The sequence below is a fragment of the Meles meles genome, chromosome 5 (genome assembly GCF_922984935.1).
Source record: "Meles meles chromosome 5, mMelMel3.1 paternal haplotype, whole genome shotgun sequence".
Classification (NCBI taxonomy): domain Eukaryota; kingdom Metazoa; phylum Chordata; class Mammalia; order Carnivora; family Mustelidae; genus Meles; species Meles meles.
In genome coordinates, this window is record NC_060070.1 from 41084826 (window position 1) to 41101407 (window position 16582).

Genomic DNA, 16582 nt, shown 5'->3' on the forward strand with positions numbered 1-16582 from the left:
TCTATATTGTGGCCTGAAGCTCTTTAGCCCACAGTCAGGTTTGAGATTCAGTGCTTCCATAATGACCAGTGGGTTTCTGGGATTACCCTGCCCCTTTCAACTTCAGTTCTGAAAAACTCTAGTTGGAAGGGCGGATTCTGTTTTGGTTCCATTTATCTCATCAGGTTTCTGTGGTCACTCTCCCAGTTTGGTACCTGCAGCACAGACTATCACATAAACAGATAATGCCTGCTGTACCAGAATGACCTCTGGGATAAGCAGCTTAAAGAAGAGGGCCACCTTTCCTTTAAGTGCTTCAACATTCATATCATTAACAAGAGTACAAGGGTCCTTGACTTGGAAAGCATGTGTCTCAAAGAAGGGTTAAGACAGTAAAAGATAAATCTAAAGAGGCTGAGGTCAAGCCGCAGTGATGCAACAAATATATTTAAGTCCCTACAATGTGTTGGGTACTATGCCAGGCACTGAGTAATTCGGTGGTGAACAAAATATAGTCTCTGACCTCACAGAGAGGCAGCGGTAGTAAAAAAAAACACTAAAAAACAAATATTTAAAAATATATACATACTAAATTTATTACAAATACTATGAAAAAAGAGATCAAATATTAAGGAGACCCACTTTAGACTGGGTGCAGAGGGAATGTCTCTCTCTTAAAAAGTGTCATTTAAGCTGTGACCATGTGAAGTGTCGGGGAAGAGACAGACAAGATGGAGAGAAGACGTGAATGTTTGTGAGACAGATCAATGTTCAAGGAAGGAAAGAAAGCTTGTTTGCCTGGAGCAGCATGAGTAAGGGAATATAAGTTCTTGGATAAGGTTTTAGACAACTGAACATGGTCCAGATCCATGCAGAACTGGTAAGCATGTTACGGCCTCTCGATTTTAATCACGTACAGTGGGAAACCATTGGGTTTTAGGCAGAGGAATTAAGTCTTCCTGAGTGCCACCTGCCCCCAAAATGGCTCCAGTTCTGGGTACTAAGACTTCTGAAATAACACAAGGATGTCAGCTTGGAAAGTTCAGAGATTTTTATCTGTATTGCTCATTGCTCTATTTCCATCAGGAACTTGGTATACATTTGTTGAATAAACAGTGTATCTCTAAGCATAATAGGTCTTCTTTATGATTGCAGATTTAGGTCATACTCAGTTTCAATGGCTTTGCTCTCCTTTAAGCATCTAACAATAGTTGCAACATTACAGACTCTTCTTATTGCTTTACAGAAGAGAGAGCTTAACTTTCTAGCATATATCCCAAAAGCCAAAGGATTTTTAAAATGTAAGTTCATGTGTTTGGTATTTTGATGATAAATCTTGTTGGGGGAAGGAAAACAATGGCTTCATATAGTGTATACAGTATTACAAGTGAGAAAAAAATGCAAATTGTGAAGGGGTGGTGGGGTCTATTTGGTGGAACAGTTGGAACTTAATGGTTCATGAAAGTAACACTTCAGGGGTGGAACTCCAGGCACCTCTGAACACAGATGTTCAGGCATTGTCAGTAGGATCCTGTCTCTTTCCATCCATGCTGCAATTCTCTTACAGGCTTTGTTCTCAAGCAAGGTCTCCCCAAATGGTCATAAGAACAGTTAGTAGTAGCTTTGGGTAAACAAACTACCAGTCTAGCAACCCTAGCAGAAAGAGAATGACTCTTTCCCATCGTTCTAGCCAAAATCTGTTGGCACTGATTAGCCTGACCTAGTTTACATATCTACTCCTGAACCAGTCACAGTGACCAAAGAGAGATACTATTCTTTGTGGCCACATCTAGATGGTTTTCCCACCACTGAAAGTTGGGGTGGGGGGTAGAGCAGTCAACCTCACCTGAAAACCAAGTACAGAGAGGGGTCACTATTCAAAGGAAAACCAAGATGCTAATGCCAGAAGAAAGGGAAATGGGTATTAGGTGGACAAGTAAAAAGCCAACTACAGAGTGTTAAGAATAATTTTTATGTTAAAAAAAAAAAAAAGTATTAAAGGCAGGGGTGCCTGGGTGGCTCAGTCAGTTAAGCATCTGCCTTCAGCTCAGGTCATGATCCCAGGGTCCCAGGATCAAGTCCCACATAGGGCTCCCTGCTCAGCAGGCAGCCTGCTTCTCCCTCTGCCCTTCACCCTGCTTGCACTCATTCTCACTTGCTCTCTCTCTCTCTCAAATAAATAAATAATAAAATATTCTTTTTAATTTCTAAAGGCAGAGAATGACTAATAATTTTTTATAGACCATACATATAAATAAGTACAAACCTTTAAATAACAGACTCTGTATACAAACTTCCTATTTCCTCAAGGTTCAGCTGAGTGAAAATTTCAGGTGAACGCTCCTATCAATGCATTCACTTGAAAAAAAAAACACAGCTTTTAACTTATAAATGTTTACCCTGATATGACAGGAAAGTAATAACCATTTACAAGAACTTTATGCATTTCTAAGGAAGTTTTAACTTAATATTTTTTAAATTAAGCTGAAATGTGAAAAGCTAAACAGGAGTGGTGAGAGTGAGCATCCTTGTCATGTTCCTGATCTCAACGGGAAGGCTGCAAGCTTTTTCCCATTGAGGATGATATTTGCTGTGGGTCTTTCATAGATAGATTTTATGAAGCTGAGGAATGTTCCCTCTATCCCTAAACTTTGAAGCATTTTCATCAGGAACGGATGCTGGATTTTGTCAAATGCTTTTTCTGCATCAACTGAGAGGACCATGTGGTTCTTCTCTCTTCTCTTATTGATGTGTTCTATCACACTGATTGATTTGCGAATGTTGAACCAACCTTGCAACCCAGGGATGAATCCCACCTGGTCATGGTGGATAATCTTTTGAATGTGCTGCTGGATCCTGTTTGCTAGGATCTTGTTGAGAATCTTTGCATCCATATTCATCAGTGATATTGGTCTGAAATTCTCCTTTTTGGTAGGGTCTTTGCCTGGTTTGGGGATCAGGGTAATGCTGGCTTCATAAAAAGAGTCTGGAAGTTTTCCTTCTGCTTCAATTTTTTGGAACAGCTTCAGGAGAATTGGTGTTATTTCTTCTTTGAAAGTTTGGTAGAATTCCCCAGACAGTACAGACAAAAGGTTGATATCCAGGATCTACAAAGAACTTCTCAAACTCAACACACACAAAACAGATAATCATATCAAAAAATGGGCAGAAGATATGAATAGACACTTCTCCAACGAAGACATACAAATGGCTATCAGACACATGAAAAAATGTTCATCATCACTAGCCATCAGGGAGATTCAAATTAAAACAACATTGAGATACCACCTAACACCAGTTAGAATGGCCAAAATTAGCAAGACAGGAAACAACGTGTGCTGGAGAGGATGTGGAGAAAGGGGAACCCTCTTACACTGTTGGTGGGAATGCAAGTTAGTGCAGCCACTTTGGAGAACAGTGTGGAGATTCCTGAAGAAATTAAAAATAGAGCTTCCCTATGACCCTGCAATTGCACTGCTGGGTATTTACCCCAAAGATACAGATGTAGTGAAAAGAAGGGCCATCTGTACCCCAATGCTTATTGCAGCAATGGCTACAGTCGCCAAACTGTGGAAAGAACCAAGATGCCCTTCAACGGATGAATGGATAAGGAAGATGTGGTCCATATACACAATGGAGTATTATGCCTCCATCAGAAAGGACGAATACCCAACTTTTGTAGCAACATGGACAGGACTGGAAGAAATTATGCTGAGCAAAATAAGTCAAGCAGAGAGAGTCAAGTATCATATGGTCTCACTTATTTGTGGAGCATAACAAAGAACATGGAGGACATGGGGAGATGGAGAGGAGAGGGAGTTGAGGGAAACTGGAAGGGGAGATGAACCATGAGAGACTATGGACTCTGAAAAACAACCAGAGGGTTATGAAGGGGCGGCGGGAGGGGGTGGGGTGGGGTGGGAGGTTGAGGAACCAGGTGGTGGGTAATAGGGAGGGCACGTACTGCATGGAGCACTGGGTGTGATGCCAAAACAATGAACACTGTTATGCTGTAAATAAGCAAATAAAAATAAATAAATTAAAAAAAAAAGAATTACTAGTGTTTTGGACCACTTATTTACTTAATAAAAATGTATTCAGTTGTAAGTATTTTTATACTTTATCAAAAACTTAAAAAAATATTAAGTATAAATATGGCTGAACCAAGTGTGATAACACTGAAAAATGCTAATTTCAGTGAGACATTCCTAGAATAATAAAGACCTTGAAACAGAGTCTACAGTATTGAGGTGATTCTTGAAAGAGAAGAATATCTGAAACTGAAGAGGGAAAAAAAAGAACTGATTAAGTAGAACTACCAGATATGCAAAATCAGTAAGCTGCAATCAATATGGAAAATCATAATCGAGAAAATGTATTACAACTTTGAGTTTTGCGATGCAAATACTAGGGAAAAGTATTAAACACATTGAGTGAAATCAATAATTTATTAACAACTATTAAGATTTGTAAGAATAGTAAGTAAACAACAAAATAAGCAGCTCAACTTTAAGTTTCCATAAAAGGGTGGAGAGTTAAAACGACTAATCAATAATCTCATTAACTGCTGTGAATCTAAAGCCTGGAATAGTACCTGTCACATAGTGGATGTTCAATACATTTTGTTCAATTAAAAAAGGGGCATATGTAATCATTCCAGTTACTTCCATTAATTAAAGTGAACAATTGGGTGGATCATTTGGTGAATCCAATACAGCATTTACTAGAATGTGAATTTACAATATACCCAGTAAGGTTCTGCCAGTCATATGTTGGGGTATATAAGTTCTCAGTCCTGAAAAAGTTAAAAAAAATTCATACCTACTATTTGAATTTTATAGACCTGCATGGCTACAACCAAGACTCTATCATTATTGTTTAGAGAATACCAAGTTCTTAGTTAGGTATCCCCTAAAAGCAAATCCTGAGACAAGGATTTAATGTACCTTGTTTATTTGAAATAGTGACCTTGACAAGGACATGAGAAGATAATGCAGAAAAGGAAAAGCAGCTGAGACACGGTGCATAAGCCAACTACATCAGTGGACACATAGGAAAGCTCCAGAATTATGCCAGTAAAGGGGTGAAGAGCCTCGTATTTATACCTCTATACAACGGTGACTGGGTTAAGGGTGATCAACTAAGGAATATTACGTTTCATGCATTTTCAGAGCACCCAAGCACGTCAACAATGTGAGTTTTGGTAACCCAAAGTTAGCCCCCACAGTAAAGATGTAATAGCTGGCCCTTAAAAAATCAAGTTGGCATGCTTGGAAATACTAAAAGAATCTGAGGATGTGAATATGGCATTCATAGTATCTGCTACAACAGGCAAGAAATGGCAACTGGTATGTGTAGTGGAAGAGGCTCTAGAGAAAATGAGAGGGCATGAATATAAAACTCTTCATAGCACCATGCTAACTAGCTTTTAAGGGCACTAGAGTAGAGTAGCTACTACTGTCTATACTCAGTAACTCACTGCTGCTTGATGGAGGAGTGGATAAATGATTTTGGACTGTGCTATCCAAGAACAGATAAAACCAGAACACTACAGACAATCATGGCAGCTCACTGGCAGTGAGCTCTAAATTTTACTTTTTAATGTTTACTTTTTTATTTTATTTTATTTTTATTTATTTATTTGACAGAGAGAGATCACAAGTAGGCAGAGAGGCAGGCAGAGAGAGAGGAGGAAGCAGGCTCCCTGCTGAGCAGAGAGCCCGATGCGGGACTCGATCCCAGGACCCTGAGATCATGACCCGAGCTGAAGGCAGCAGCCTAAACCACTGAGCCACCCAGGCGCCCCTTAATGTTTACTTTTGACAACCTAGCTAAAAGGGCATGGCTTTGAGGTAGGGCTTTTTCTTCTAAGAGATAGTTATATACAGTTTTAGCCATAAAATATCAAAAATAAAAGTAATAGATTAAACCCCAACACTTTCTCCTAATATAAACACAATTAGTCCACTAAAAATCTAAAGTAAAAAAGCATCTTGAAAGAAGTGTAGTAATTTAACTCCTTATTCTCTACATATCCTAAATCTCCCACATTCTTTCTCAAGATCTAATGACATTTAGAGACTAAATTTTTTGTAAAGATTTCATTTATTTATTTGAGAGAGAGAGAGAGCACACAAGTAGGCAGAGTGGCAGCCAGAAGGAGAAGCAGGCTCTCTGCTGAATAGGGTGCCTGACACGGAGCTTGATCCCAGGATGCTGCAATCACGACCAGAGCCAAAGGCAGCCTCTTAACAGACTGAGCCACCCAGGAAGCCCTCAAAACTACATTTTTTTAACCCAGATTTCACATCTTATTACAGTCCTACAGCTAAATCTTGTTGCTTTCAGAAATCTTTTGTATGTCAGTTCAATATGCTTCAAATGGAGGTGAATTATCAATTCTGATGATATGCTTTTTTTTTTTTTTTGGTAAATTAATCTAGAGGCACAGGAAATAATGTATTCTTTGTTTAGACGTTTACTGAAGTTGATAATGAGTCCTTTAGAAAAAGGAGAAATCAATTCTGAGCAAGAAAGTTATGATAAGCTATATTATATGAAATTGAAATCAAAGATGACTCCATTTTTGTTAGTTTAATAAACACCATATGTCAATTCAAATATGTTATCATTTCTCTTTTAATGAAGATAGCTAATGTTGATTAATAAACTTCTGAATTGTGTGGATATATGAGGATGTGTAAAACTTACTCTCATTTAGATTGATCAAGTGTTGCTTCATTTGATCCCAGAAAGAAATCTCTCTTTAGGCTATGAATCTAGTTTGATCAGGATAATGACATACTAACCTAAGCAAGTGCCATTTATCAAGGAAACACAAGTATTTACTAGGAAAGTTAAAAAATAAAAAAGTAGAGATTTAAAACCCTAACATAAACTGAATGATAATATTTTTCGTCATCCCCAAATTACCAATTCCTACTTAATGGCCATGCAGTAAAACAATATTATATTTGATATACTCATTACAGTATGACCATATTCCTAAACATCCCTGAAGATTCATTCTGAATGAATAATTGAACCTGTACTCTTTAAAATGTTTTACTCCGGGGCACCTGGGTGGCTCAGTGGAATAAAGCCTCTGCCTTTGGCTCAGGTCATGATCCCAGGGTCCTGGGATTGAGCTCCGCATCAGGCTCTCTGCTCAGCAGGGAGTCTGCTTCCTCCTCTCTCTCTCTCTCTCTGCCTGCCTTTCTGCCTACTTGTAATCACTGCCTGTCAAATAAATAAGTAAAATCTTTAAAATGTTTTACTCCACTTAAATTTCACCTTTAATTTCTTCCCCCTGAAACCAAAGAATCTCACCACAACATCTGTAAATGATCGGATAAGAATGAAAATACTATTAGAAAATTCATAGTGATGCAAACCTAAAGTATAATTATCTCATCAAATAAATGGAAAAGGTTCCATATTTTTCCGGGGTAGGCCCATATTCAAAAAATATCCTGCAAACAAAGTTACAATTAATCTGTTTTTCTTAAGGGACCCCAATATACCCCAAAGCAATTTGATCATCTGAGAGTTCAATATGCAAAAGCCTAGAACTGGATTGTTAGCAGCTACAAGTAGTAGTAGAATCTAATTCAATAGCTCAATAGAAGCTAGGACTAGTAATCTGGCCCTAAACTTTCAGGCAAATAGATTTTGGTGATTTTACAAAGAACCTCAAGTGTCCATTAAAATGAAACATCGCCCTACACTTACAGTGCTGGTTACTGTCTTTACAAAAGTGTTCAGAGAATGTTGGTAAAATGATTTCATAGGACACTGTGGTGAGTTAATCACAACGTACCATAATCTTTAATACACCAACCCTTTCAAGCCTCTTTTCTTAATATATTCTATTATTAGAACTAGGTTCCCTTTCTCCAGCTTCTCACTCAGAAGCACCATACTATAGTATTGGCTTTTTAGTTCTTATGGTCACCAGTGGTTTTGCCAAGCAGGAATCTAAAGCCTAATCATCTTTGAGTGAACCAATAAAATTGAGTTATTGAACTTAAAAAACCAAAGATTATAGTCAAGATCAGTGTGTCCTCACCAAGGTGAATTGTTCCATAGATGCTACTGGAAACAGTCTTCAACTGCAGCCAAAAGAAATGTATTATAAATCAGGACACTAACATCACTAACATCAACTTTTTTCTTTTAAACAATAGAAAAATAGGCCCAAGATTACTGTTGTATAATTTTTAGTTCTTCAAAATGAATTATTAAAATACATGCTGCTACCTATATGTGACATTAACAATTCTCTACTCTGACTAGGCTGTGAAATAGAAGCTTAAGGCTGCCTCAGTCACATTTTAGACCTACCTGATCAAATTCTCCAGGAGTAATACTCACTGACAGAACTCTAGGCTGTGGCTAATTTTTATCACATCATGTTCCTCTATGTAGTATTTCATTCATATTAACATTTCTGAACACCATATATTTTCCAGGCACTGTACTACATACTTTCACATATTGTTTCGTATACATTAAGATTTAAAGATGGATTGACATTTTAATATTTAACTTTGATATGATTCATATTCATAACAACACAAATGAAATATTGTAATATTAATAGGAATATAGCATAACTTACAGAGTAATTCATTTAACTCAACAGTGACAGTGTGGTCAGTCAGGCTTCAAATAAAAAATTATTGGATTATTTAACAATTCAAGCTAAAGCTACCGGCATGAATTTAATACTCCATGCTATTGCACTAGAGGTAGAAAATTCCATTTAAAGAATAATCATTATAATTCCATTTCCTGAATTCTTCTAATACTTCCAGTATTTCTTCAAATATCTGAGCTTTAAATATTGATTTCCCAAACTTACCAAATATGACAGAACAAGTGAAAACTGAAGATCAAGCTAAAACACCACTGGGGGATGATTTTCATTTAGACTTACTTCCCTTAACTTTCTGAATGCCTCTGGGCATAATTGAAAGACCCTGTTTCTTTTCCTGTACTACATGTTAACGTCTAAGTGCATTACATAATTGAATTGATTAAGAATTTTTAGAAGATTAATTAGCATCCCAACAGAAATTTAACAGAACTTTTCATTAATACCTTAATCTTGATAGTACCAATTTCCTTCTCAGAACACTCTAAATTCCCAGAGATGGCTTCTAAATATGGAGCCTCTATTTACTTAATGGAGCTTTGCACCACTGAGAGTAGCTCTGTGGGGTACTGGGGAACTCAGAGGAAGATGTGAAATGGGCTGCTTTGGAATAAGAATGCAAAGTAGGCCCCCTCAGCCTTGCAGGTTTCAAGCACTATATATCCCTTACCCTGATTGCAACTTCAGCAGAGTGGAGTGGTTTGTTTGTTGAAATAATGAATAGTAGATGGCATCCATTTTAGTGGAAAGTTTTAATTTGTGATTCCCTGAGGCTGTGTGAAAAAAAACCACCCTCATTTATTCCCGTAAATGAAGCCAAATTGCTTTCTGGAGTTTCTTCTGAGATAGACCGTCTAAGAACACTGATTTGACATATTAGTCTGTGAACTAACACATTTAATGAATGCACTTTTGTGGTGAAGAGCACTATTTCTATGAAGGTTATTTTTATTTCTGAAGTATGTTCTTATCTGATTAAGTTTTTGCTTTTAAAAACCAACGCTAAATATATCATGATGTTTTAAGTTTGCCTCAAAAGCTTTTGCACAGCAAAGGAAACAGTTAACAAAACCAAAAGACAGCTGACAGAATGGGAGAAGATATTTGCAAACGACATATCAGATAAAGGGCTAGTATCCAAAATCTATAAAGAACTTAGCAAACTCAACACCCAAAGAACAAACAATCCAATCAAGAAATGGGCAGAGGACATGAACAGACATTTCTGCAAAGAAGACATCCAGATGGCCAACAGACACATGAAAAAGTGCTCCACGTCAATCGGCATCAGGGAAATACAAATCAAAACCACAATGAGATATCACCTCACACCAGTCAGAATGGCTAAAATTAACAAGTCAGGAAATGACAGATGCTGGAGAGGATGTGGAGAAAGGGGAACCCTCCTCCACTGTTGGTGGGAATGCAAGCTGGTCCAACCACTCTGGAAAACAGCATGGAGGTTCCTCAAAATGTTGAAAATAGAACTACCCTATGACCCAGCAATTGCACTACTGGGTATTTACCCTAAAGATACAAACATAGTGATCCGAAGGGGCACGTGTACCCGAATGTTTATAGCAGCAATGTCTACAATAGCCAGACTATGGAAAGAACCTAGATGTCCATCAACAGATGAATGGATCAAGAAGATGTGGTATATATACACAATGGAATACTATGCAGCCATCAAAAGAAATGAAATCTTGCCATTTGCGACGACGTGGATGGAACTAGAGCGTATCATGCTTAGTGAAATAAGTCAATCGGAGAAAGACAACTATCATATGATCTCCCTGATATGAGGACATGGAGAAGCAACATGGGGGGGTAGGGGGATAGGAGAAGAATAAATGAAACAAGATGGGATTGGGAGGGAGACAAACCATAAATGACTCTTAATCTCACAAAACAAACTGGGGGTTGCTGGGGGGAGGTGGGATTGGGAGAGGGGGAGCGGGCTATGGACATTGGGGAGGGGAGGCGAACCATAAGAGACTATGGACTCTGAAAAACAACCTGAGGGTTTTGAAGGGTCAGGGGTGGGAGGTTGGGGGAACAGGTGGTGGGTGATGGGGAGGGCACGTTTTGCATGGAGCACTGGGTGTTGTGCAAAAAGAATGAATACTGTTACGCTGAAAAAATTAATAAAAAGGGAAAAAAAAAAAAAAGAAGCCCAAAAAATAAAAACCTGCCTATTCTATTGATTCTACACCTGTTTTATTTATTTATTATTTTAAGTAAGCTCTCCATCCAACACAGGGCTTGAACTCAGGACCCTGAGATCAAGAGTTTCATGCTCTACCGACTGAGTAAGCCAGGCACCCCGATTTTACATCTATTTTCCTTAAAATACCAGTTATTTCTGAAAGCAATCATTAGCATCACAGTAACATTTCAATTTCAAAATGCAATTTAAATGCATTGCATTCTAATGAGTATTTGGAAAAAAGAAGAACGAGTTTATCCTTGAAAAATCTAGAAACAGAAATATCAATTTTTTTAAGATTTTACTTATCTATTTGTCAGAGAGCGAGAGAAAGCACAAGCAGGGAACAGCAGGCAGAGGGAAAAGCAGACTTCCTGCTAAGCAAGGAGTCCAGAACCTTGGAATCACAACCCGAGCCAAAGGCAGATGCTTATCTGACTGAGCCACTGAGGCGTCCCCAGAAATATCTTAAAAATGAATCATTTTAAGATTGGAGAAAGATTTAAATAGACCAGGAGAACAAAGCATTTTCGAAACTCTAAAATACTTAAGAAATCTTGATGATAAACAATTGATATGCTATTTATCAATTTAGCCATTTATTAAATCTTCTCTCAATGATAATATAGAAAATATGTGATTAACTCATTCCTTATACCTGAAATAAACAGTGTTTGCTTAGAAATAAAGATATTCATTTACATTTTATAAAATTATTAAATGTCTACTACTTTTCAGGTGCTGTTCTAAGTTCTGAGACAGTGGTGAGCACAATGTTTATAATCCCTGTCCCATAAGTGGAACTAACTAACATCCAATGAGCAGGAGTGGGGAGGGGTAGGAGTACAAAAAATAAACAAGGAGGCAAATAAATAAATAAGGTGATGTCAGATAGGTAAGGGCTAGAAATAAAACTGAGTAATGGATAGAAAGTGAAGGAGTATGTTGCTGAAGGGAGGAAATTTGGGAAATCGCAAATCCAAGTTGAGAATGGCTTACCTGTAGACTAGTATGTAGGAATAGAAACCTAGCACACACAAAAACAGAGCTTCTCCTAATATGTATGGGTCCGGGACATAAATGCCTGGACTCACATGCTACATTTCTAAATATTTATAGGTTCTAACTCAAGATAACAACCTGGTAAAGGAAATATATTCCATCCTTCTACTTTGATGATATTAAGTTCACCAGAATGTGGTGGTATGAGCAAAGCCTGCCTTCAGCTCCTGACCTAGACCCCCTTTTCCTATTTTGGACTCAAGTCTATATTGAAGGAACCTTACACACCCACACATTTAACTTCCTGTAAGTACTGAACATTGAAACACCCTTCTATCTTGGTTTCCACAACATCATAATTTTTAGTTTTCTACAAATTTCTTTAACAATTCCTCTGCATCCACCCATGGCCTTAAATATTTCATTCCTTAAGGCTGTTTTCTATCCTATTCTTTCTCACTTGACACATCCTCCCTAAGTGACCTTTCATTTCCGTGATTTAAATTATTGTCAGCAGGCCAGTACCTGTTTCCCTAGTCCCATGTTTTCCCTGTCTATTTGGTAATTACACTTGGAAGTCTCTCAGGTACCTCTAGCTCAATGTGTCTAAAGCTGATTTCTTTATTCTTTTCTCCCACAACCTTGTTCCAGTCTTCTCTGCTTCTGTAAATAGCATCCTTCCTATCCAAGTTGTACAAGTGAAAAAATTCCTCTTTTTAAAATACAAATGTAATGTTCAAATTTTTATGATACTATGAATGGATTTTGAAACCAGTTGAACTTTTTCAAATATTTCAAAAATAAGGGAGACTTTATCTGCAGGACATAATGGCACCATCAAGGCAGTTGTCTTACAGCCAGCTTAGCTGAGGGAGTAAGAATTAAAACATTAGTTAGCTACAAACAGAAATGTCCGTTATATGTAATGTCGAGAATGCTTTAGAACTGTACCTACCTGTACTACTCCCGCAGGTAGTAGAGGCCTACCTTTACCATCCACACTGTGGGCATCTGAAACACAAACCCTTTCTTCAGCCCCATGGGCTGCTAAAGACCTAGGATAAAGATGTCGGGAGTAGCAAATATGGAACAAACTCAAATATTTAAGAAATGCATGAATTGGGGGAGCTGCTCTCCAGCAGTGTCACTGAATTACTAAGTCATTGGCTATCCTTTGTGTATTGCAGTTTTGAATATTTGAACAGAAATCTATTTCTGAACTACCTGGAAAGAATAATATTTGATCAGGTTGGGCTAGTTTGTTTCTAGGACAGGCAGTAAGGATAATACTTTCTAGATACTTAGTTCAATCAGAATAGACATACGAATAATGAACATTTGTTGGTTGCAAAACAAATAAACATTCCCTGGTTTTCTAGTTTTTCTTCTGGTTGGGAGCTTCAGATTTCAGATTTTTCTTCTGGTTAGGAACTCCTCCTTCTCAAAGCTCATGACTCTTTGAGTCCCCAGTCTAAGTTATACAAGATATTTTCAACCTCAAACCCCCTGTCCCCTACTGCTCACTCAAGGGTACAGTTGCCAAGAACTTTTTGAAAACAGAAGTTCCATGCTCTTCTGAAATAGCTACCAAAAGAGATACTCTGTCATTGTACTGGAGGATATGTACCTGAACAGCAAAATTTCTAGAGCCTACATTCTCAATGGGGGTGAAAATTGGAGAGAGAGAAAAAAATCTTACTCTCTTTATGTATAATGCATAAAAAAAAGCATGCAGTCCATAAACAGATATGCACCATATCTGTGGTATTAAAACTTGGGGGGGGGAGCATTGAGAAAAAATATTTTAAAAGGCTCTTTGGGGGAGCATTAAAGATAAAAAATGGAGAAACTATGTTCTAGAGCAATGGCAAATACCACAAAAGGCAGAAGACAACAATGGAAGTAAATTATTGATGCTATCACTAAGTTTATGACACCAAAACCTGTTCTAGCTCAACTTTCCACTTAACTAAGCAAATAAATTCCTTTTATTGTTTAAGCCATTATGTGCTGAATTTCCTGTCATTTATAACAACGTCATTAACTGACAAAATATGGAATTCATTATCTGATATATTATACATGCCAATGCAACAGAACACTAAAGTGGAACTATTTTAGTCTGTTTCTGCTAAGTCTCCATGAAATTAGGTGCCAGATATCTTCATATCCAAAATGAGCCAAGTTGGATGAGATTCCCACTTAAAACATGCAAAGAGATAGTGGGAAATGGATTTCAAAACTCTCAGTCCTCATCCCATGGATAGTGCAGAAGAGTTAAAATTGAAGACAGGGTTGAAGGTTAAAGAGTAGTGATTAGGACACTGACATGAGGGTGGTTGGTGGAAGTGCTCAAATTGAGAGCGACATCAAGAAGTTCCTTTAAAACCTTACTTATATCTCTGGAAATGTGTGTAGACAAATTAGACTGGTAAATAAAATTCAAATTGTGAGGTCCAACCATCAATTCTCAATTCATGAAAGTTAAAGAAGTTAAAAGGAATACAAAGTAAAACCTGAGGTGAATTAAGACAAGTTCAGCCCCAGCCCCTCATTTCTCTGGATTCAAACTGAATTACTTAGGAATCTTTGATTGCAAGTGACAAAAATACAACTTGACTTGGCTTAATTGAAAAATGGAAATTTACCATCCACATAATCAATCACAGGAGGTGATCTGGACTTTGGGGATGACTGACTGGATCCAGACATGATCAGTGCTGGGACTTTATGAGAAGCTACTGAAAAGGTTCCAGACAGACCTCCCTGCCTGCCCTGTACCCCATAAAAAGCAGTCTGCAAGCACACAGGGGAACTGACTTTAGACTAGTATCAGTATCATAAGTCCAAATCAATGGATAAAATATAGAAGCAGAAATACTGGAGATTTCAAAATCATGTAGGAAGTTCACTTTGAAATGCATCCACCAAAAAAAAAAAAAAAAAATGATGGAAGTATGTGTACATGGTTAAATAGATGGAAAAAAAAAAAGACCAAAAAAAAAAACCAAACAAAACAAAAATAAATAAATAAATAGATTGACAAATATAGAATAAATCAAGTAGAGTAAAATGTTAATGCTAGTATATAGGAGTTCACTATAAAATTCTTTCTTATTTTCTGTATGTTTGATTTTCTTTTTCTCAACAATATGTTGGGGGCGGGGAGAGGAAATCAAGCAGAATAGCATCATGGCTATAAGGATTAGTCCCTTGTCAGCAGGATACTAGTTCTTTTTTTTTTTTTTTTTAAGATTTTATTTATTTGACAGAGATCACAAGTAGGCAGAGAGGCAGGCAGAGAGAGAGGAAGGGAAGCAGGCTCCCCGCTGAGCAGAGAGCCCGATGCGGGTCTCGATCCCAGGACCCTGAGATCATGACCTCAACCAAAGGCAGAGGCTTTAACCCACTGAGCCCCCAGGCGCCCCAGCAGGATACTAGTTCTAAACTGAAGGTACAGAAAAGAGACTTTACACCCCAGGCAAAGGGAGAATTAGCAAAACCTATTCATTCAACCAGAACACAGAACAAACATTTCTTGAGCTTCCACTTGGTAAACCCACTGAATTAAGATCTAGGTGTTAAAGAGAAATCAGTAATGACCTGCAGAGCGATAGCATGAGGTAAGAGATGACCATCCTAATTTGGGAAATCCAGAAATGACAGGTGAACATGGTTATCCCATTGACTTAATCTGTTTGTTTTTTTTTTTAATGTTTATTCAACAGAGAGAGATCACAAGTAGATCACAAGATCACAGGCAGAGAGGCAGGCAGAGAGAGAGGAAAGCAGGCTGCTTGCTGAGCAGAGAGCCCGATGCGGGGCTCGATCCCAGGACCCTGGGATCATGACCTGAGCTGAACACAGAGGCTTTAACCCACTGAGCCACCCAGGCACCCCTTAATCTGTTTTTATTTAGTTATTAGTGCACTAAGCATTATTTTAAATGTAGAAATAAAGCTCTGATTTCTCACTTGGACAAATGAGTAGATGGATATTATCCTTCACAGAGATAGAAAATGCACACAGAAAAACATATTTGTACTGGGTAACTTTTGCATTTGCTTTTGGAATCTTGAAGTTTAGGTGTTTATGTCACACCTAAATAGAGATGCTCAATAGGCTGGGAATGCAGGTAGTATTTGAGCATTGGGAGAGATTGGGCATCATCATAAAAGTGGTCTAGGTATCCAAGACACTGTGTATCATCCAGGATGTATATGAAGAAGAAATTCTTTCACTCTTTTTATAGCCACTCACCAAACTATCATTATTACCAGAACTACAAAAAATGACGTGTTTTTCAGTTCAAAACTTAATTTCCAGGGGCACCTGGGTGGCTCAGTGGGTTAAAGCCTCTGCCTTCCGCTCAGGTCATGATCTCAGGGTCCTGGGATGGAGACCCTCATCCGGCTCTCTGCTCCGTGGGGAGCCTGCTTCCTCCTCTCTCTCTCTGCCTGCCTCTCTGCCTAGTTGTGATTTCTCTCTGTCAAATAAATAAAATATTTTTTAAAAAAACAACTTAATTTTCAAATCCAATGACCCGTTTGTTATCCCAAATATGTTTCTTACGTCTGTACAGCATTTACTGGGTCGGCTACTCTTTAATTGGAAAGCTCTCTTCTAGTGATATTCCCATCACCATTCCCCTCTCTTTCCCTGTTCTGTTCCTTTTCTGTCTCTTAGCTTACTGAGCCTTAGATTTGACATTTATAGGGTTTCATCCTCGGTCCTTA